The following is a 23,937-nucleotide window of genomic DNA, read 5'->3' as shown; positions in this document are numbered from 1 at the left end:
GTAAAATGATAAACCACCACAGAAAGGCCTTTTATCAACAATTTATATTCTCAAACCCAGAAAAGTGAATTTTGGTCTAATATTTTTTTCAAGGGCATCAGGAATTTTAGAAGTTAGTCAAGTTTTCCCGTTGAAACAATTAAAGAACACCAAAATATAAAATATGTTAAAATATCTATTAATTGCTCTATCTTAGTAGCTTCTAATATGAAAAACAGAACCAAAAAAAGCTATCTGAATCTGTGTAGCCAGGGACTACTCCCTGCTCCCTAAGGCCCCCTGCATTCTTCTCACGTGGACACCTACATCTTGAAACAAGAAAAGGTGAAAAGACTTCTCATTGCTTTGAGTCTTCCTGGCTTCTGGATCTGTCACATCTCTCTGACTTTCCTTCCTGCCTCCATCATCCACTTTTAAGTGTTCATGTGATTACATTGAGTCTGCCCAGATAAGCCAGGGAAATCTCCCTTTTTAAAGGTCAGCTAATTAGTAAATTAATTAGAGTTGCAAAATCTCTTTTGTTAAGTAATGTAATATAATCATAGGATTAACACCAGGAGGCAGAGATCTTGGGGGCCAAAATTCTACTTACCACATTTACTTTCCAAAGGTGACATATACATTTAATACAACATGCATGTTTATTTTCAGAAGTTTCCTCTTCCCAATAGCAAAATCAATAGAGCAATTTCAATGCATAAGGAAACAGAATTGAATGAAAATGTACATAATATTTGTTAGAGACATTAATATTAGTAATTGTATTAATATTAATAATTTTACATTGGTTTTCTCAGAATAGATTGAGCATTTAATTAAAACAGTATTTTTCTCCTTTAGAATTGCAAGGAAAACATTATTTCCAAAGCATATATAAAAATGCTAAAACGTAAGTTATGTCCACAAATATAATATCATCTATTACACTAGATTCAAAATGCATGTGCCCTAAAATTTGTAGCTAATCAAATTCAATGCAAACACCATGTGCAAATAGAAAAATGAACAATTAATCAAATCCGAGATGAAAAATTACATCCTTATATTCCCAATTTTAATAATATGATATAATATTATTAAATACTGTGATAAAATGATTTTGTGGTAATTTTGTATTGCATCAGTTGTATGAATACGTTTTCTCATGATCAGCAGAAATTCTAAATTTCCAAACTGTATCCTGTCCTCTCAGGCAGATTAGCATAAAATTTAATTTGTGCTAACTAGCCAGAGGCAAGGGAGGCAAATTAACTTGACACATTATTTTTGCATTTACAGTAGTCTTATCATAATGTGCATGTGTGGGGGGAATTTATTAGTGATTCTCTTTGCACTGATATCAGAATTTTCTTCTTAGGGTATCTTAACTAAAACAGAATATTTGTTTTCAAAATGCATTGCTACAAAAATTTAATTGCAGAAACCTGGCCATATTGAAAGTAGTTGCGTAAGATAATTTTATGAAACATAGTTTTTGTGTACCATGCTTAATTTTTGGTGTTGGTTATAGAAGATGCCTTTAACTTTCAAATGTTTATAGCACTGAGGATCTAGGTAGGCAAATAACCAAATGTAACAGACAACTTAAATTTTTTAAAGAAATGTGTTTATCTTAAAATGCATACTGAAGTGAGAAATCTAAGAGTTTGACTATCTCTTTTTTTTTAGGCTGTATTTGCAATGAATGTTGCCTTTTAAGAGCTAGCTCATTGTTTGAGAACTATCTGGTATATTTCTTTAATAGTCACTGGTTAGGATTATCTCTGTTTGTTAAAGAAATATGGTCATATTTTCTTACCTTCCAAGATTTCAGATCTACTGTACATACTTTCATTAACTTTTAGAAACTGTTTTTCTTTGATTCAGCATTTGTGAAAAGCCAGTGGCTAATTGTTTTTGAAAGTTTCAATTATTCATTTGACCCAGTTAGCCAGCGTGGTAGATTTCATGTTCAGTAAAGCTTAACATGACATGATATTGACATATAGTGTGTTGAACTGAAGGCATATGTGTTTCTTCTCAGACTATGGATTGAGGATCTACTGTGTCCGAGACACTATCGTAGGAGCAATATGGGCATAACAATGAATTGCATAGCAACAGTGTCCTCTAGGAGGATTATATATATATATATATAAGAAAATACAATAAAAGCCATGAAAGCTAAAATCAAAGATTTACAGTCATGTATCGCTCAACATCCACTTCATTCAATGTTCACAATACATTCTGTTTCTGTGAATAGGGTATTATCTGATTTGGATGTTGTGCGAATACCATATCCTATACAGGCAGTCCCTGGATTATGAATGAATTCCGTTCCTAAATATGTCTTTAAGTCGAATTTGTATGTAAGTAAGACAGTTACATATGGTTTGGTTCGTATCTAACATCAGTTAGTCAAGTGTTTGAGTATATAGTATACCTTTCTAGACATAAAAATCATTAAAGAAACGCTTCGAGATACACTAAAACGTCTTTAAAATAATAATAAAGTAATAATAATAATGTTTTGAGCATCGCAGAGTAGTGCCTGTTTGTTATTGCAAGCTATTGTATGTACTTTTAATTTTTAACACAATGGGATTTAAGGGGGCTGATTTGTAACTAGGGGCTGTACCCAGGGACTCTATTATAAACTTACAGAAGGATCTATATATATATTTATATATATATATATGTGTGTGTGGTAAGGTGTTGCCTGAATGGATGTTATGCGTCACATGACTTTATGTGAATTATGGTACTTCTTTCTTAGGCTTTACATATACCCAGTGCCGTCTAGTCGATTCCGACTCATATTGACCCTATAGGAGAGAGTAGAACTGCCCCATAGAGTTTCCAAGGAGTGCCTGGTGGATTTGAACCTAAACTTGATCAAATTAAACCTATATAAATCCCAGGCTATCCATCTATAATATGGGGATACATATGTTTTTTTTTACATACCAGAGATTTCTTTTGAAGATTAAATTTTTTTTTTTTTTCTGTAAAAAGTCTTTAAATTTTCCAAAGATCTATTGGTTAGGTTTTCTAACTGAAAAATAAATATATATATGTGTGTGTGTTTCAAATTATTTTGCAAGCTTCTCTCTGATCCAACATTCTTAAAATCAATACTCCTTGCTTTGTGATAAATGAGCTCTTAGAATGCAAACTAATTTTGGGCCTTATCTAGTTCAAACTAAAAAAAAAGAAAATGCAACAGAATAAGTGTTCTTACTAATGTATTCTTAAAAATGTGGGTTCTAGTTATCTCGCATGTAAACGGAAGAATATTAATTAGAATGTCTATAATATCCCATAACACCTGAGAGGACCTATTTTTTCTATGTGTTTGTATTAAATTACAAACAAAATATAATGACCTTTTCCTTATCTTTTCTTTACAATTGCATTTACACGGGACATCAACATTTATCAACCCTCTAGTTGATTATATAATTGAAATAGTATTATTACTTCCCTTTGCCCACCAATTTTCAGAAGAAAACCTGTGATTTTCTTTTTTTTCATAGTAAAAGCTTGGCAAGAAATTTAGTGTCTAAATGCAACAAGAGCCACTCAGAAGGTTTAAAGAATCATGAAATATTTTAGGCCCTTGAAGAAAGGAAATATATTTTTTTCAAGAGCTATTTGGAAATTTATACCACTTGACTGCACTGGTCGAGATTGTAGATGATCAAACAAAAGTCAAATGGCCTTCCTGGCTAAAGCTTAACTTCTTGGGCCTTGGGAGGGAGCAACCCTTTGGTTGCCAAATATAAAAGTAACAACTATGCCCCCTTCCTTTTATCATGTGAAAAGTGGAATTACGAGACAAAACAGAATGTACAGTCATTCCTCAGAATCCACAGGGGATTGGTCCCTTATATAAAATGGCATAGTATTTGATATAACCTACCTACATCCTCCCATACACGTTAAATCATCTTTAGATTACTTATAATGTCTGATACAATGTAAACACTATGTAAATAGCTTCATCACGACTGGAAGGTAGACTTTCTCTTCTGTGAGTTTCTTAGAGCTCTTCTGGGAAGGCTGATGCTGCCTGAGCATCAGTTGACCCCAGTTCTCCTGTGATCTTGAAGTTCTTCAGGCTGTAGCACTTTACAGGGCTATGCAGCCATCCTTAGTGGGCTCAAACTCCCTCCTTTCGCTCCCTTCAGCCCTTCACACTTAGACTTTGAGGGACTGCTTTGACCACTTCATTGCTTTTTAGGAGCCATTTTATTCCAGAAACAAAGTGTGCACACAGCACAAGTAGCTAACCAACAGGACATTCTGGGCGAAAAATGCTCAACCTAACGCTCAAGCCACGGTTGCTGTGACAGACTGAGGATCTGAGAAATGGCGGGATGCTACCGCAGGGTATGCCTACACAGCACTGCATTCGCGTGGATTCAGCGTAGCGCTCGGCGCCTGGCAACTCAAGTTTTACTTTTGAAATTTCCTTTTTTTTTCCTGAATACTTTTGATCTGCAGTTGGTTGAATCCGTGGATGCAGAACCCGAGAATACAGAGGGCCATCTGTATAGAAAATAATTTATGTAATAACAATCGTGGAGGAGTAGTCTACGAAGGAGAAATAACCATTCCTATATTCATCCAGATGTAGAGTACAATTTATTTTTTCTGGAAATGTTTGGGTTTTTATACTCATCCAGATGTAGAGTACAATTTATTTTTTCTGGAAATGCAACCACATAAGGCATCGAGTTTTTTATTTTTATTTTTTAATTAGATGGCATAAATTACTAATTTGATGTCTTTCAAAGACTTATTTTCTATTATTTTTGTGAGTTACGTATCCACAGTGTATAAAAGGCCACTAGCTTTTGTTCATTGGCCAGTTCAAGTAGATACTACTTATTTGTTTTGTCACTTACTAGTGGTGAGGAGGAGGCTATGACAATCTTTATGGGCTTCTGTTTCAGTCAGGAGCAGAAAAGGCTGAAAACAAGAAAATGTATGAAAGAAGGGTGTAAGGGTAAAATGAAGAGGCTGCCCCCTATTGCCTGAGATAAATCACAGGTGTGGGAAGATAGAAGGAAGGGCATGCAACTTTATAGGCCAGCCAGTAGGAAGGAAGGTACCAAGAGAAATAGCAGACCCGTGCCTGCACTTGTCCCCTCATTAACCACCAGAGTCATTTAATCTGACATATAGGTCGCTGTTTCTTTCCTTGGATTTTTAAAATTAAAAAAGTGTAACTGTAGACCTCAGATCAATGGAGGTAAAGTCCCATTCATTAAAGCGCTGTGGTACATAGGGTTCAGTTCTGGATGCTGCATTTGAAGGGCCTGAATTTAAGTGGGAGAACTACCAGAGGAGGGTGATAAAATAAATAACAAAAACCAAACCCGTTGCCATCGAGTTGATTTGGACTCAAAGCTACCCTATAGGACAGAATAGAATTGCCCCATAGGGTTAGCAAGGAGCACCTGGTGGATTTGAACTCTGACCTTTTGGTCAGCAGCTGTAGCTCTTAACCACTATGCAGCAGGGTTCACGTGCGATATGCTGGAAATGACTTCACATAAGCAAGCGTACAAAAATAAATATCTTTAGTCTGACAAAGTATCAAGTTGGGGTGAAATGGAAATTAAATTCACATAATTGAAGGATTGATATGCATATTAATAAACAGGTGCATTTACTTGAAACTAAAGATGCTTAAACTTCAGGACCCCTCATTTCCATGGGCTCTTTCAGTACTCTGAGTGGGGCTCAGTGTATTCACAAGATCATTATTTTCTATTAACACTTTTGAATTGTTTTATTTAGAGAACCCTCAAACTATACTAGCTTAAGTAGGCCCCTTAAAGCCTGGATCTGACCCTTTTGATATGTAGACTTGTATTCTGAAGTACCACAGAGCAGAATTAGGATGTATTATTCTATATGACAAAGCAGTACATTTGGATCAACAGCTAAAATAATATTTGGCTAAAATTACTTCATTTACTTGCAGTTGTATTTTTAGCTATATGTTTGTTTGTACGGAAACCCTGGTGGCATAGTGGTTAAGTACTATGGCTGCTAACCAAAGGGTTGGCAGTTTAAATCTGCCAAGTGCTCCTTGGAAACTCTATGGGGCAGTTCCACTCTGTCCTACAGGTCGCTACGAGTCGGAATCGACTCAACAGCACTGGGTTTTGGTTTGTTTGTACACTGTCTATCTTCCCCACCAGAATATGTATTCCATAAAGGCAGAGGCTTTATTCATCTTATTCACTTAGTAGATTCACAAAACTGGTTGTTTTTCAAATTATTACAGTGATTAGAAAATAGAATGCACTTTGTTTTAAAAAGTGGCATTCTAATCAGTGAATGTTTAAGAAAAGTTTGAGAACCATTTGGTAGTGGCTTAGAGCATTCTCGCACCAAGGGAAACTCTTTCCAATCTACCTCAAATGTCACTGCCACTGTGAAGCCTTGCCTGATATTTCTGGACAGTTACTTCATCCTCATCATTCCCAGAGTGCTGTGTTCATCTAGCCACTGAAATTCATACACATTGCATAATTGTTCGTTGTTCATGGGTCTGTCTTTCCTTTCTTGATTGTGGGTTCTAAAAGAGCAGACGGTTTAAATCGACACTCTGTCTCTCATTAGCTGTAGTTCATTAGACAAGTCATTTAATTTTTTCTGAGCTTCAGTTTTACCTTCTAGAGAATGGAATTAATAACACATACTACTGTAGTTAAAACATGTAGTGCATAACTTAACAATAAAAAAGTCATAATTATTAATTTCCTTCCTTCCCGCCCTTCTCCATCAGATATCCAGTACCAAGCACTGAAGGAAACATTGAAACTGGCACATGAGTAGTCACAAAATAAAAGAATGGATCAGTAAGTACGTGAAGAAGGGAATTATCTCCAAACTCATTTATAATTGAAGATTTAAAGCCATTAACTGTCATTAAATCACGTGCCAGTGACCCTCCTTGATGACTTATATATAAAACCTAGTTCCATATATCAGAGAATTCATGATTGACACTGGACATGATTCTTAATGAACAGAAGCAAGTACAGTAATATTATTTTGAATTAAGTGTGTAATGCATTCCATCTCACATTTTTAGTCAAATGAACGCTTCATGAACAAGTAGAAGATATGGGATAGTTTTTAAAGTTATCATTGAATGCTTATTTTGTATATGGGACTGTTCTAAACATATATATTGTTTCAACAGTCACAATTTTTTTTAAATACTGTTCTATTATTAGCCACAATTCTACTAGTAAGAGACAAAAGATTCAACCTAGGACCACACATACATGGACACTCACATGCACACACACACAGATTTTTAAAAATAATTTTACTGCCCAGGATACATTGATTGTATCTTTTTGATTAAAAAGATTCCATAAATGGAATTTCTTTTACTTAATTTAATAGTTTTCTTGTTTCCTTTTTAACATTTAGTTGGGGACAAAGAATCCAATGCTTTTCATTAGTTTATGTAAATTAAGTACATTTCAACTATTAAAATACTAATAGTCTTTTACTTCTGAAAATTATAATTCCCCTAATCACTGCATGTTATCTATGATCTTTAGCATCCTAAAATAAATATATAATTGTTGTAATGGAAATAATTACATTGGATTATTTCAAACTATATTTTTAATGCACTGCTATGAAAGAGGAATTAATAAAAAGAAAGAAAATGTTACTTTTACAAAGTATTAAGAAATAGTATCAAACACTTTCATAATAGTGATAATTATACAAGTGAAGCTACCTGCTAACAGGGCAATTTCTTTTCTCCCTAAAATAGAATGTTAGATTCAGTGAAGGAAATTATACAGATTTCTGCAATTTATAAGTGGCATATCCTATTTTTTTAATTATTATTATAGTACTTTAGATGAAGATTTACAGAACAAGCTAGCTTCTCATTAAACAGTAACATATTGTTTCGTGACATTGGTTACCAACCCCCATGACGAGTCAACAATCTCCCTTCTCGACCTTAGGTTCCCTATTAACAGCTTGCCTTGTCTTCTAGTCCTTGCTATTGGTCCTGTCTGCCCCTTTAGTCTCGTTTTGTTTTATGGGCCTTAGGAGTGACTTTGTTACTGAGCTAAAATGGTATCCATGGGTCATACTGTCAGGATTTCTCCAGTCTCTGTCAGGGCAGTTAAGTCTGGTCATTTTTTGTGAGTTAGAATTTTGTTCTACATTTTTCTCCTGCTCTGTCTGGGACCCTCTATTGTGATCCCTCTCAGAGCAGTCAATGGTGGTACCTGCACACCATATAGTTGTACTGGATTCAGTCTGGTGGAAGCTGTGGTAGTTGTGGTCTGTTAGTCCTTTGGACTAATCTTTACCTTATGTCTTTAGTTTTCTTCATTCTTCTTTGCTCTTGATGGGGTGAGACCAATGGAGGGTATATTCTATTTTTAACATATGATCTTTACAAAATGTTTTAAATACAAGAAAATGTGACCACGCCATCCTTATTTCACCCATATTAATATTTTGATACATTTATCTTACATATATTAAAAAAGAAAAAAAGTATTTTAAGGTCTTTTTGTTGCTTTTCCTAAATACATTTCCCTCCCTCACTCCCTCCTGGAATTAGCCCTAAGATTGAAGCTGGTGTTGTGTATCTTTCCCATCTCTATACATGTATGTGTGCAAAAGAGAAAAAATAGAATACATGTATGTATATACATATACACACATATATATACATACACCTACTGCTGACTTATAGACTATCTTGTTATCCAAAATTTCTCATTTATGGCAACAGTAAAAAATCTACTATCCAAGAATTTCCTGCGTTAAACACATATGTCTGGCAATGATGAATGCCAAGGTGCAAAGCTGGAGTAATGCTGGCTCTGATGGTTAAGGTTCTGTGTCAGCTTGGGTGGCCATGACTCTCAGTGGTGTGGTAATTATGTAATGATGTAATTAGATAGTTATGTAATGATGTCATTTGGCAGTTGTGTAATGATGTCATTTGGCAGTTATGTAATGATGTAGACATTATATACTGGTAATAAAGGTCAATAATAATGAAAAGTTTTAAAAACTGAGCTATTTGACTTATGTTAGAACTGACTCATGATAGAGTCATTTGAACAGAACGCCGTCATAAGTCGGGAACTACCTGTATAGCAGTCAATGTAGTCATCCTCCATTTTTTGATCTAATGTGGCCATGCTCCATTTTTGCATGATGCTGATTTTTGCATCAAAACCTGGTCTTGGAATCTAACCATGTCAGTAAGTGACGAGTGGGTATACACACACACGTACAAACACATACCATATAGTTTGCACTCAACACAACATAGGAGATTTATTCATTTTGATACATGTAGATATGTAGATGGAGTCCTGGTGGTGCAGTGGTTACACACTGGGCTGCTAACCAAAAGGTCAGTAGTTCAAATTCACCAGCCACTGTCCTATAAGGTCACTGTGAGTCAGAATCAACTGGATGGCCCTGGGTTTGGTTTGGTTTTAGATATGTAGATAAAGAGCCGTAGTGTAGTGGTTAAGCACTCAATTGCTAACTAAAAGTTTGGCAATTCAAGCCCACCCAGTGGGTCTACAGGAGAAAGACCTGGCAATCTGCTTCTGAAATCCTAAGGGACAGTTCTATCACATGGGTTCCTATGAGTTGGAATTGACTTGACAGCACTCAGCAACAGCAACAACGACAACAGATATGTAGATATAGTTTATTTGTTGTGATTGCTATACAGGTAGTCGAATAAGTTATTTAAAAAATTTTTTTATTATTATTGACTTTTATTATCATTATCTTTATAAATCCTATCTTTATTTTTCTTTCAGGTGTGGAAACATTACTTATAAACTTATAGATATATTTTAATACATACAACATGAATATGTCATAAATCAGGACTATCTGTATAATATTTTTGTATACAATAATAATTGATTTTATCCATCCTTGTATTGATAAGGATTTAATTTGTTTCCAATTTTTCATCATTACAAACAGTGCTTTAATAAATGTCTAGCTACATGTACCCTTACGTAGTAGTAATGGAAAGTTTTCTAGGTTGTATACCAAAATGTGGAATCAATAGATAGTATGGTGTGCACGTCTTCCACTCAACCATCTGTGTCAAAATAGCTTCTCTGGTTCCAGGGTACCAATTGCCACTCCTACTAGCACTATATTAGGTCAATTTTTTACTCTCACTTTAATCAATTCTTATTATTCTCAGCTTTTAAAAATATTTCTTATTAGATGGGTTTATTCATTGTTGTAATATATGTGCATCTTCCAAATGATAGTGCCATTGAGCATCTTCTCATATTTGTTTTTGTTTTTTCGTTCTCTGAATGGCATTCCCAGCCTTTCCCTGTGTTTTACTATTATATCAACTGATACTGATTTATAGTTGCCTTTATGTACAGAATTTTGGCTACTAATGTTTGTCAGCTATGTTTGTTTCAGAATTTTTATTCTAATAGGTGGTTTCTTTTTTGCATTTTATGGTGTCTATAAATTTTTTTTTATATTATACAGGTTTTAATGTTAATTTTATCAATTTTATATGTCATATTTAATGTTTTTGAGGATTCCAGATTTCATAAAGATATTTTCCTTTATGTGTTTCAAATATTTTTAAATTCTTTTTAAATGTAGGTCTTTATTTCTTTTGAATATACAATGGGATATGAGAACATTGATTTTAAATTTTTTGATAAGAATAAAAGCCATCTATTTATTATTTCCAACTTATTCCTCATGCTGCTTCCAGGACATACAATGTGTCTATGTATGTGTGTGTCCCTTATTTAACTCTCTATTGCTGTATTGTCTTTTACCAGACTACATTGTTTAAGTTAAGATAACCTTATAAAAAGTCTTGTATGGTGGGAAAAGTGCTTTTTCCTAATTCTTGTTTTTTAGAATTCTCTTGAATTTTCCTAAATCAGTTTTCTTACATCTATATTTTAGAATTAGCTTGTTAAATTGTATAAAATATCTGATTATGGTAAGAAGTAAAGTTGCATTACATTTACAGACTTAATTTTAAAGAATTACCTTCATTAGAAAATGAAGTTTTAACATCCATGAACATGGTATAACCTTCTTTTTATTCACATATATTTTTATGCAATTTTCTCCGTTATGTTCTTTTTGATATTTTTTCTACTACATTTTTTAATTGGTTGCAGCTGTCATGAGAACACTATAAAAAAACCAAAAACCAAACCCATTGCCATCAAGTCAATTCCAACTCACAACAACCCTATAGGCCAGAGTAGAACTGCCCCATAGAGTTTCCAAGGAGTGCCTGGTGCATTGGAACTGCTGACCTTTTGGTTAGCAGCTATATAGCACCTAACCACTATACCACGAGGGTTTCCATTAGCCAGGGATATTCCTAAATGTTCTTATTTTCAATAATTTGTCTGAAAATTTTCATAGATTTATTCTGTTGACAATAATGTCATTTCAAATCTTTAGAATTCTCTTTTTTTCCTATTGCATTGCCCAGGACTTCCAATATGATGTATGCTTTATTTTGTTATTCTTCTGCAAAAATACAAAGAACTTAGATTTTAACTATTGCTTCTACACCACACACACACACACGCACGCACACACGCACAGATTTTTTTCTTAATTTTTGTCTAAGTTATTCTCAGCTTTTTAAAAGACAAATAATAATTTAAGCTATTTTATACTGAAACTTATTTATACTTCGATAACAAATTTAACCATTTTTAGGTCCACCATTTTTTCTTATCTTCTACTTTCTTGCTAAAACATATCCTTTATTAACTATTCTAGTGATGGTCTTTGGCTTTTAAAATATCTTACTGCTTGCTCTAATGAAATATAATAAATAGAAGTTCTATTTATTTTTCAGTAATTATTGAATGATGGTTCAATAGAGTTAGGATTTTTAGTTGACATTTAGTTTCCTGCAGTGTTTTGAAGATTTTAACGTGCAATTTTGTGACACCATTTGTATCACATGAGAATTCTATTATCAGTCTAATTGCTGATCTTTCTAAATAAATAAGCCTTTTCTATCTTTTAACTTTTATTTATCTCTTTATTCTAAATGTTATGTATTTTCTCACCAATGGATTTACTTGTTTATCTTTATTTACCTTCTGAGTGCAGAATGTGCCCCTTGAATCAGAACTTCCTTGTCTTACTATATTTCTGTCAAATTCTCAAATTTTCCCTCTGAAAAAGGCATTCTCTGTCATTCTTTTTATTTGTTCATTCTGGAGTTCCACTAAGACATATGCTAGAACCTGTCAACTTCATGTCTATTGATAACCCTTATGATCTTATTCCTTTTATTATTATTATTATAGGTAATTTCCTCTATTTCAGTTTCCTAATTCCCTTTTTGATCGTGACCCTCTTAGATATTATATAGTCAATTGGGTTATTTAAATGACTATATATATTTTTATTTACTAAGACTTAAAATTTATTATTTTATTTCTACCTATTAATCCATATCTTTTGATTAAAATGTTCTCATTTGTATGGATGCTATACTTTTCTTTACCTCTTTGAGGACTCTACATTACTTATTTTAAAGCATTCTGAATTGCACTCAGATTTTTTCTAGAGTAAAGGTATCTTCTATTTCTTATCTGTTGGCTGTCTTTCTTTACTTTTTAGTTTGCCCTGTTGGATTTTAGAATGTTAGTTGCAGATGTACCTTGGATGTGTCCCCACTTTCCCCCTTTCTCAGTTTGCTTCTTACTTGTTTGGTGGATTTTCAGTTTCCTTCTTCTGAATGGTTCTGAATCAAATCGGTTATGCCAGTTATACCAGTTAATTGGGGTCCCTTCTCTGTGGAAATATTACATCTATTATAGATTCAATTTCTGATCAATAATCAGTTTGTTCAGGTCTTATATGGACCTATAACTCTTTTACCTGCCTCCCTAAAGTAATCAGATTCATGTAATTCAGGGCCACAGACAGTGGTCTATTTAGGCTTTTCATCTTTTTTCATGGGTAGGGGTGTGTGCTTTGTCTATATCCTGACATTACTTTGATAACCAATCCCTCTATTAGATCTTTCTCTATTTATATTAATTTCAGTGTGCCACCAGTTTTATGCTGATTTATTGAGAAGCCATCTCTGCAGGACCCCTCTAGTCTTCCAATAGGCCAGCTCATCTTCAGCCTCAGATCTACATACCTATTGGATTTTCTGTTCCATGCAATTCCAACAAATATGGTTAATTCAGTTTTTGAGATTTATGATATGTATTATTGTTCTTTTTCTGAAATAACTCATTCATTATGGTGTGTTTTGAGCTGGAGGTACAGTGAGTTGTTCATAGGATGAACTTAGAATGATGTGTGTTTGTGTGTGTATGACTGATGTCTTGCCTCTCTTTACTTGTACAATAATAAAGTTTCCAGGGTAGAGAAAATTTAAAATACTGCACCTGTGATAGGTGGAAAACATACCTTAAAATTATCTAAGAAGCTATTAATGAAAATACAAAGTTAAATGAATGACTCTAAGGGTAAATTCCATGATGTCACTACAAACCCTGAAATGGCCTGAGAAGAGTAGTGTTATGAAGAGAAATGCAGTATACTTGCTTTTTGCATGTATTTCATGTTCTAGGTTGCTAACGTAACAAAAGATCAGATAAACGTATGAGAAGCTAAAGATAAATTGGAGCATGAGTCCAAAATCATGCAGAAGAGATAAGAGAAGTCTTACGGAGAGATAGCTCATCCACCAGTCAGAAAAGCTTAGGCTATTTCTGCACTATCCCTTCTTGATGTGGCTCTATAACATGCCTAGGAGGCCTAACAGCTAATCATATGCAATTAGGATCTTGTATATAAACTTGGTAGAACTGGTGGCGCAGTGCTTAAGAGTTCATCTGTTAACCAAAAGGTCGGCGATTTGAATCCACCAGTTGCTCCTTGGAAACCCTATGGGTCAGTTCTACTCTGTCCTATAGGGTCACCATGATTCAATATCAACTCAGTGGCAATGGGTTTGGTTTGGTTTACATAAACTTGCATCCTAGATACACACATACCCTATCCTAAAAAAATAGCAATGAAATTTTACGTGAATAAATTATTTTGTAATATTGTCATACAATGTATTTGTTTTCATAAAATTTCTGTATTCTGGATGATGACATTGAAAATTTCAGCTCTAAAATTCATTAAATGTATTCTTGAATTTCAATTGCATAGCAGTCCTGTAAAATGAAGATGGACTTTAATTTTTATAAGTTTAGTTATCTGGGAACACAGAATGTTATGGTTTTTTAGTGACACATAGGCAGTTATGGCAACTTACCATATGGGCAAAGGATAAATGTAATATCTTCAGATGTTTATAAATCTCATCATGGAAAATAAACAAAAGAGCAGTTGAGAGAGAGAGAGAGGGAGAATGAAAAAAGAAAGAGGAAAAGAAGGGAGGAAAGAAGAAAAAGAGGAAGAAAAAGAAAAATCACAGAGAACTATAGTATTTGTACAATTGTGCAAAAAAAAAAAGGCATTGCTTGTGTTTAGAATCAAATACATTTGATAACCCATTTTCTATGCTTTATAATTAACCTAACCTTACCCAACATCTAGAACCTCCGTAGCCTCCTTAGGGTTTTGTCTTTTATTCAGTTACCTTTGTCATAAATCAGGGTGTACATGTTACCTTATCCTGATTCTTCAATCTATGGGAAAACTTCACTTTGCTTACATTAGATTCAGCTGTGAAGAAACTTACGCAAAGTAACTATTGCTTGTGAGAGCAACTTGTTTTCTAAGGTCTATGAGATGTGACAGTATTCTATTTACTAATCCATTGCATTGTAGCAGGAAGGATGCTGCAATAAGTATTGATTTCATTTGTGCATAGAACTCATTTGGTACAGCTTGTGAATTGCCTTTATGAATTGACAATCCATTAAGTATCACTTTGTGTGTCTCTCCCTTCATTATTGCTTCTTTTACAGCTTTATGCTTTACTACCTTTAAAGTATATTGTCAAAGAAAAATAAGTGAAGGGAAAAATCTAGTGGTAGCATCACAATTTGGAGGGAAATAGATGACTTTAATAGGTAAAACTGGATTTCTTCTATTACCTCCAAGATACTCTTAAAAAGAAATTTAAAAAAGATTATATTAAAATATTATAGCAAAATAGGTAATACAATGGCTTGAATTCAATTCTAAAGTTAATGGTTTTTCTTTGACATTTTATATTCCTAACAAACACAAAATATTTTACCTGCTATCAACATTATTGTAGTTATATCCATTTTCCACGTCAGATTTTTTTTCTATATGTAATGCAAAAATACCTTTAAAGCTGAATTCACGTTATCTTTAACTGAGAAGTCTTTTTTTTGTTATAAGCTTTAAGATTTTTAAACATTTTAATATGATCATTTGTCTTAGTTTCTCTATATTGTTGCATCTCAGAGAAATAGTTTAAAGTAAAAATGTAGCAAAATATTTATTGTCAAGATTTACGATTTCATGCCATTAATATTCCTTTTTCTATGTCTTGCTATTGGCTGGCTTAAGTTTCATCCTTGCCAGGAATGGTAGAAACACAATAATCCTAAAGCATCAGAAGATAGGCACACCTTTTAAACTAGCTTATGAAAACTGGAATGCATCACTACGATGTGTGATGGCATTAAAATGAAGAAACAGAAGCAGAAACTCATAATACAAAGCAGAAAAGGAATTTTTTTTTAAGCAATGTAATGACTAAAACTAGAAGAGACTAAATTTGAAAGAGGAACTTAGAACTGCATTGAATTGAAAAACTAGGAGGTTAATTCTAGGATATGAAGTAGTAATGAGAGGATTTCACTATATACAAGAATAAGATGAAGAGGAAAACTGGGAGAAAGGGGGAAAAGGAGGAGGAGGAGAAGGAGAGAGATTATAGGATGAAAACAACTAGAGACAATATGATAGTTTAGAGGAGAGAGAATTCTGATTCAACTGAAAAATGATATGCTTTTCTGTTCTAGGGACCAGAATAGGAATACAAACAATAATATAAAGGAAAGTTAAATAAAACTCTTGAAGTAAGAAGATGGAAAGTATACACTGTTAAAAAAAAAAAAAAGGCAAAATCTCACGTCAGAATTTGTTTTTAATTAAATGAACAAAGAAAGAGAATCTCATAAATGCCTAACTAATGTTTACTGAGTCAATATGAATATAATAAAATGATATCAGTGGTCAGTACCCACCAGCATCAGAGCTAGAGCTACACATTAGTCTAGTAAATCTCATGTATACCTTAACCATATATTTGGGCATATGTGTTTATATACGTGTGTGTATACACACATGTGTGCATGTAGATATACATAGGTATATGTGATTATATATATGTGTGTTTGTATGTGTATAGGAAGACCTTCAATGAGATGGACTGACACAGTGGCTGCAACAATGGGCTCAAACATAGTAATGATCGGAGGATGGCGCGAGACCTGGCAGTGTTTTGTTTTGTTGTACATAGGGTTGCTATGAGTCAGAATCAACTCAATGGCATCTAAAAACAACAACAAAAAATATATGTATAAACGTGTGTATGTATGCATGTATGTATGTACACATACTATACATATATGTACACATATATATGAGACACAGAGTGGGCACTATAGGTAGATGTTTGTACACACACACACGTATGATGTGCATGCACATATGTATAATCAAAGCATGTATTTAGTTCAATAAATAGTACATTCATTTTAAGACTACAATTATGGTATGGCAATTAATCTTTTTAAATTTTAATTAAATTTAATACACTATAAGTTCAGTTGCAATTCAAGAAAATGCTTGTACGTGCCCTAAGCTGCATGCAGGGTTGCAGCTGAGTATAACATACTCATTTCTGAGAGATTGCATAGACTAGACGATGGATTCTAAAATCACAATGCCTGAATTTAAGTTTTGGCTACAGCTCTTAAGTTGTGTGACCTTGACAAATTACTCAATTTCCATCAATTCAATTTCTTCATCTTTAAAATAGGAATCATAAGAGTACTCACCTTATGTAATTGTTGTGAGAGCTAAATGTAATAAAATGTGTATGATATTTAGCATATAAAAAAGCACCTGATATACTTTGTTGATTCTGTTGTTACTACTAATCCTGCCATCACTATGACAAACTTTTCCTACTGTTACTGTATTACTGCTTTTGTCCCATCTTCATAACCTAGCACACTCACTCAACCAAACCTTTTTTGAGTGAACAAGAGTGTGTCTGAGACTAGCAAACATGAATCTTACAAAAAACACAATATATGGTTTCTGTCAAAGATAATAACAAGTCATTAATAGAGTAAGTAGTAAAACTGTAGAAAAACATGACTAAAAAATTGCTAAGATATATTACATCATAGTAATTATTAAAAAAAAATTAAGTAATTCTATGTTTTTTTTTTCCTTGCTTGGGCAATAATTTTGATTTGTGTTTGCAACGGCATGCACAGAAACACACAGCTTTTGTTTTTTAAAGAAATCCCATATGTCAAAAACCAACACTATTAAAATAATGTATTTTCTTCTGTTTTGTTACATATGTTTGAGTAACATTTTCAAACAGGCAATCAATTTATTCATGGATTGAAGAGTAAATATAATGACATGAACATTGTTTTTGATATTATTTATGAAAACTAAATATTTGGTATCTTACTATATGCTTTTACTATATGCCAGATACTATTGGAGTTATTTTTTACTTGTATTAACTCATTTATTACAAAAACTTTATTAGAAACTATTTTTAATCTTCATTTTATAAAAGAAGAAAGTTAGACAAGGAGAGATTTAATAGTGTTCTGTTGGTCTCCCAGCTAGTAAGTGAAATATTCAGGACTCAACCCCAGGTACCTTGTTTCCAGCATCTGTATCCTGTCTCTATTATTCCTGTTGTTTTTCTTTTCATTGGATGAGGCTCTTTCCTCACTAGACAAAGAATAAAAATATATTTATTTAGCTGGATAAGTACTATTTATACACATTTTAATTTATATGCTAACACTAATTTTTAATGTTTATTTTGTTTGCAATCATCAAAACTTTTAAGAGCATTTATGAAATAAAAACAATTATTCACAAACCCTTGCAATAACACAAAAATACTGAGAAGACTGGCTGTGTATACTGATACCTTATACTTACACTACACATACAATGTGTGGAGAAATATTTGCAGAATTATATGAAAATACCCAAATCCTATTGAATACAGCCATTATCAAGATTCCTCATAAATCATTCAGTTTATAAGATCAAATCTGATATAATTCCATCCCCTGAGAATGTTTGGAAGTTTAGTGTTAATGAAAATGTGCTGAGAAAAGATTTCAAATCACGTTTCCTGTTTCATTAAGTATTCTACAGTGCCTGTTATGTGAATTATTTAGTAAGTATAAAGGCATCTTGCTTCATTTTTTTCTTCCAAATGTTAAAAGCCAAATCTTAGAAATATTTTTGAAAAGCAATTTTCAAGCATTAACAACAAATACCTATATATTGCACAGATTTTTGTTAGGATGCTTAAAATAAAATAATTTGAATGTGATTTCAAAGGTCTGAAAACATTCTTATTAATCATATTTAATAAGTCTATTATTGGACCTAAATATTTAAAGAAGCAATAAACTGATGAGATAATTGCAATAATTTTAGGCTATATGTTAATAATTTTCAAATATACATTATTATATACCACATGCTATGAGTATTTTCTTGAGGTTTCGGAGGCAACAATATAAACTTGCTTTCTCTGAAATCAGCTTTTGACTTTGTGCAAATTATATTTAGTGAGATGATTCTATCCACTGTCAGGTAAACATGCAAGATGTATTATAATATGACCATATGTCACTAGTAAACCTGCAATCAAAACTCTCTAGGGCGATAAATGACATCTTGAAAATTGACTGAGCTCTGCTTATTTAAATGTTTAGTGTATTTTTGGAATTATGAAATGGAGAGCTGACTTTTATGTATAACTACATTAACCCAAGACACGCCATTGTTAAATTGCTGTCCTATTAAAAAATATTTAAGCTAAAATTATTTTTTCTCCCCAAAATAAACAGTTTTAAAAGTGAAATAACTTTACTATAAATATATTACTTAACCTTACTCTTCAATTGGTTTGAAAGTGCTATTAATGATGGAATAAGTCTATACTCTTGCTGTTACACACCAGTGAGCTTTTCAGTGTTTAAATCTAAGCCTATATATTTACAAGAAACACTTACTAGGTGCATAAACAGATGGTGATAAAAATTAATGGCCTTTGTCAAAATATTGCTTCTATGAATGTTGTAGAACAGAAAAGAAAAAAAATGAAAATCCTTTTCTGTATTATAGAAAATATATCTGTTCCAATGATTTGGGCTATAAATAATGGAAACATAAAATGAGTCTGGCTCAATATTACCAACAAGATAATTTTCTTCTAGTTTTCAGGCCTGCCATTCTTGGTGTTGATTGTGGCAATTGAAAATACCACTTTCAGATCAAATAATAATGCATAGAAGAAGAAGCGACATCATCTGTTCCTGTTATCATCAGAGTTACCCTCTCGCCCTCCATCTATTGGCCAGAATTGGGTGGACGGACCTCTCCCTGGCAATAAAAAGGAGATAGCCATGGGTGATGTAGCTGGCTCATGGTCATCTCAATCTTATGGAATAGAATGGATGTTGATCATCTACAATGTCAAAAAAATAGAGGGAAAAAAAACAGACAAATAGGAAAAAAATCTAAAATGGTTTACTGAGGGAATAGATCTGTCTAATGGTTCTGTAAAACATTTAGAATTGCAAGGTATTACAATCTTAAAATGTTACAATCTGGATTTATGTATTTTTAGCTATTTCTATTACACTCTAAGGCAAAAATTCACTATTATAAGTAATAGCTAAAGTTGTATTGCTAAAATAATGCCCCAAATGAGATGGAATAAAATACTCTGTGGTGGGAGAAAGGCCTCTCTCTACTACCTAAAAAAAAAAACTACAACTATGGCTAAATTCTGTATTTTTTGCTATTATACTGGTAAGCTCCACTTTAGGATTTTGTGATTCTTCATCCTCTTTTTATGGGAATTCTGTCTTTTTGCTTCATCACAGTCTTGCATAAGATTAAAACCTAGTGAATTGCTTCTGGCTGTAATGTTAACTAATTTACACTACCTGGCTCTCATAACGAAAAAAATCCAAACCCACTGCCATCGAGTCCATTCTAACTCATAGCAACCCTGGTCTCAACCAAATAAGCTCCCTGTGTGACTCTCTGGATGGTCTGGAGATCTGGATATTTATTTATTTTTAAAAACAGTCAAGTGCACAATAATAAATAATAAATTTATTAAACTACAGATTTGCCCCTTTTATTGTTTTTATTGTAACAATTTTCTAGGATGTTATAAATCCATGAACTGTGTAAATATATATTTTATAACATTCTAGAAAATTGTTTCCTTAAAAAAGTGGAAGTTTTGTAAGTGGTTGTATATTACAATGCTTAAAAAGAAGACTTTTTATAGAATCTATAAAAATATAAATACTCTTCAATTAATCAAAATTATTTGAGTGGTTTTGATTACAGGCGTTATGAAAATCAGACTATGAATCACACTGGCATTTCCAGCATTATTGTTCATCACAGAAGTAAGATTAATTCAGGAATAATTTTTATTATAATTTACTTTTATAATTCAAATCAATTTCTCCCTATCCACTATTTCTGATTAAGATAGAAATACTTTATACTTAAAAGTCACCATAGCGGCTTTGCAATGTTTGACAAGTACTTGAAAGAGGTGAGAGAGCAAGGAACACATGCCTGACTTCTTCAAGTTAAACGTTCTGATTCTGGGACAGAAGGAAGGAAAGGAATAGCTAACAAAGTCCCTCTCATGCCACCACCCAGAAATTAAAGAGAGCCCGAAAAATGCTAGGACTCTGAGTTGAATTTTACCAACAAGAAAGAGCTGGTATTGAAGTGACATGATCCTTGGCCAACATTGGCTTACTAAGTAAGGGTAATTCTGTGGGAGATGTCTCCCTTGGATACAAGGGTAGGGAAGTATATCATCTCCAGAGAATTTTAAAATAATGATAAAGCCCAGGCTCAGGTCCTGAACAATGTCAGTGATAAAATACTCCTCTCTTCTAAATATATTTTATTGATTAAAGTTGTAAGCAATTGCTATTTTTTTACTGTTGAGTCTTGATAATATGCATGTAAGTTTTAAGGTACACACATATTTATTACTTATCCTTTAATATAGTGGTTAAGCACTTGGCTGCTAACCAAAAAGTCTATGGTTTGAACCTGTCAGCCACTTTGCAGGAGAAAGATATGACAGTCTGCTTCTGTAAAGATTACAGCGTTGGAAACCCTATGGGGCAGTTCTACTCTGTCCTGCAGGATCACTATGAGATGGAATCAACTCGATGGCAGTGAGTTTGTTTTTGTTTTTTTGGTGTTTCCTTTAATAAATATTGTATTGCACATAGATGTTAATTTGGTGAACTACCATCTATACAACGAGCCTTGAGACGTGTAAAATTAGCTACACATGATTTTGTTGTTATTTGTGTATTTTGGTTTTTATTTACTTGAGAATAAATTCATAGTTTGAAATCATTCATGACACAGATGTCTTCAATCCTTGTAAAACTACATATTCCTACATTAAAACAGTAGATTCTAAGAGGGCAATGGTGTTGTTTTGTGCTGTTGAGTCAATTCTGACTCATAGTGACCCTATAGCACAGAGAAGAACTGCCCCGTAAGATTTCCAAGGAGTGGCTGATGGATTCAAACTGCCGACCTTTTTGGTTAGCAGCCTGAGCTCTTAACCATTTCACCACCATGGCCCCAGACAATGGTAATGCAGTGATTTTAAAAATTAAAAAAAAAAAAGGAATATAAATTATTCAAATTTCTCATTCTACATTCAAAGCAATCTCAACTTTATGGGGTTCACTTTTATGGAAGCATTCTTCCTGAGTTTTTTCTCACTATAAAATTAGATTAATGTAATTAAAAATACCAGTTCATTGATATATCCTTGTTTGTGCTGTGATAGTCTTAGACAAGATTTTCTAGAGAAGGAAAACCAGTGAAACGTTTGTGTATACATATAGAGAGAGAGAGGAAGAGAGGGATTCAGTTCAAGAAAATGGCTCACATGGTTGCAGAGGCTGGCAAGTCCATGGGTCAAGTGTCAGGCTGGAGGTTTCTCCTGACTCAAGTAGCTGCAGGGGCCAACGAACCCAAGAATGGCAGGTGAGACAGTAGGCTGCTGGCTCACAGGCTGCAGAGGTCAATGAATCTCAAGGTCAGCAGGCAATATGGCAGGCTGCCAGCTCAAGTCCCAAGAACAGGAGGTCAGCTGATGATGAGCTGGGTGCAGGATCCAGAGTAAGTGAGCAAGCTTTGCCAGAACGTCCATATGTATATTGAATGCAGGCCACACCCCCAAGAAAACTCCCCTTTCAATTGATTAGCTGATCACAACAGATCACATCATGGAGGGTGACTGCATCATTACATAACTGCCAAATTCCATCATTATGTAACTGCCAAATTATATCATTACATAACTGCCAAATCACTGAGAATCATGGACCAGACAAGTTGACACACAACCTTAACCATCACAGATATGTATTTCAGTTTCTCTTTATTTCATTTCATTTTCTTGGCATGATTGCTTGTGTATGTGTGTGTGCAGTTCAGTAAAAGAAGCAATTCAATATTTGCATTTTTTATCTTCTTTTTATTCGTTTCGTTTTATGATTACTACTGAAAACAATTTAGTTTTATGAAGGCTGTTAAAATTACTTCACCTATGTGTTAAATATAGCATATACACTACTGTTGCCATATAAAACTTTTTGCTAAATTTATTCATTAAAACTTTTCATTTGTGGTTCTACTGCTTCTTTCCCACCTGTGCAGTGTATACATACTGTCAGAGGTCAAATGAGTGATAACCAAGCCTGAACTCAGGTGTTTTGAACTTACCTCCATGGTAATACCTTTTGAGATTTATTGTATTTATTTAATTTCCTGAATCATTGCTCCAGGACTTAGATTTTAGAGAGTATTGCACTGCATCTTTTTAGTGTATTTTTTCTCTCTCCCTTCAGTTTCAATGGATAGAACATTTTCTAAACTAGAGCTGTTAAACGGAAAAATGCATAAAAATAATGACACAATGGAGGTAGTGAAAAATGCAGATTATGAAATTGTGGAATGTTATTTTTAAGAATATACAAGTATATTTAGGATATGATGATGTAAATATTTTAATAATTATATTAGATAAAATAGCCTGTAATTTTTCCCCTTAATGTAGGAAGGATTTCAATTTATTTCATTTCTAACACTGTCAGCACTGTTATCAAATGTGACTCTTAATGTCTGCAATAACGTCTAACTGGAGCCTCATCATTGTCCTCTGCTCTCGATAACATCCTGTACTCATCAGTTTCTTTTGTGGCATGTGTGATTATTTTTCCTCTGTAACCTTTTATTGACTGCCAGAAATGCCTATTCACTTGATCTTCTCTTCCCTGTTTAGTTAGATATTCCTTTAAAACATAAGTCTGGCCAGATGAAACCATAAGCTGGCAGATGGTTCCAAGTGATTTTTGATAAGGAAAGGGTTCCTGTGAACATGTGGCTCCTCAACAGTTCCTACCCAAGACGTGATGTACAATTTGTGAGCTTGCATGGGTTACGTTTCAAGTCCCATGAAGATAGAAAAAAAATGAAAATAAACACAGATGCTTAAAATAAGGAACCTGCATTTCTATGTTAATAACATGTTTACTGGCACCCCCCCCAAAAAAAAAACCCAAGGCCCGTGGAGTCGAT

At 33.4% G+C, this 23,937-nt stretch overlaps 1 protein-coding gene across 2 annotated transcripts in view; it reads left to right on the top strand.

Annotated features, from left to right (window-relative positions):
- The window catches only part of ZNF804A (zinc finger protein 804A), a 312,235-nt gene that overhangs the window by 64,023 nt on the left and 224,275 nt on the right, over positions 1–23,937 (top strand). Inside the window, exon 2 of one of the 2 annotated variants that reach the window (XR_010322272.1) lies at positions 19,503–23,864. The exons of the other annotated variant lie outside the window; for it this stretch is intronic. The gene's annotated coding sequence lies outside the window, so the exon portion shown is untranslated. Of the gene's footprint in view, positions 1–19,502; positions 23,865–23,937 lie in introns of those variants that run through there. 2 annotated transcript variants of the gene reach the window in all.

This window comes from Loxodonta africana, chromosome 6 (genome assembly GCF_030014295.1).
Source record: "Loxodonta africana isolate mLoxAfr1 chromosome 6, mLoxAfr1.hap2, whole genome shotgun sequence".
NCBI lineage: Eukaryota > Metazoa > Chordata > Mammalia > Proboscidea > Elephantidae > Loxodonta > Loxodonta africana.
This window is presented reverse-complemented; position numbering and strand designations above follow the sequence as displayed.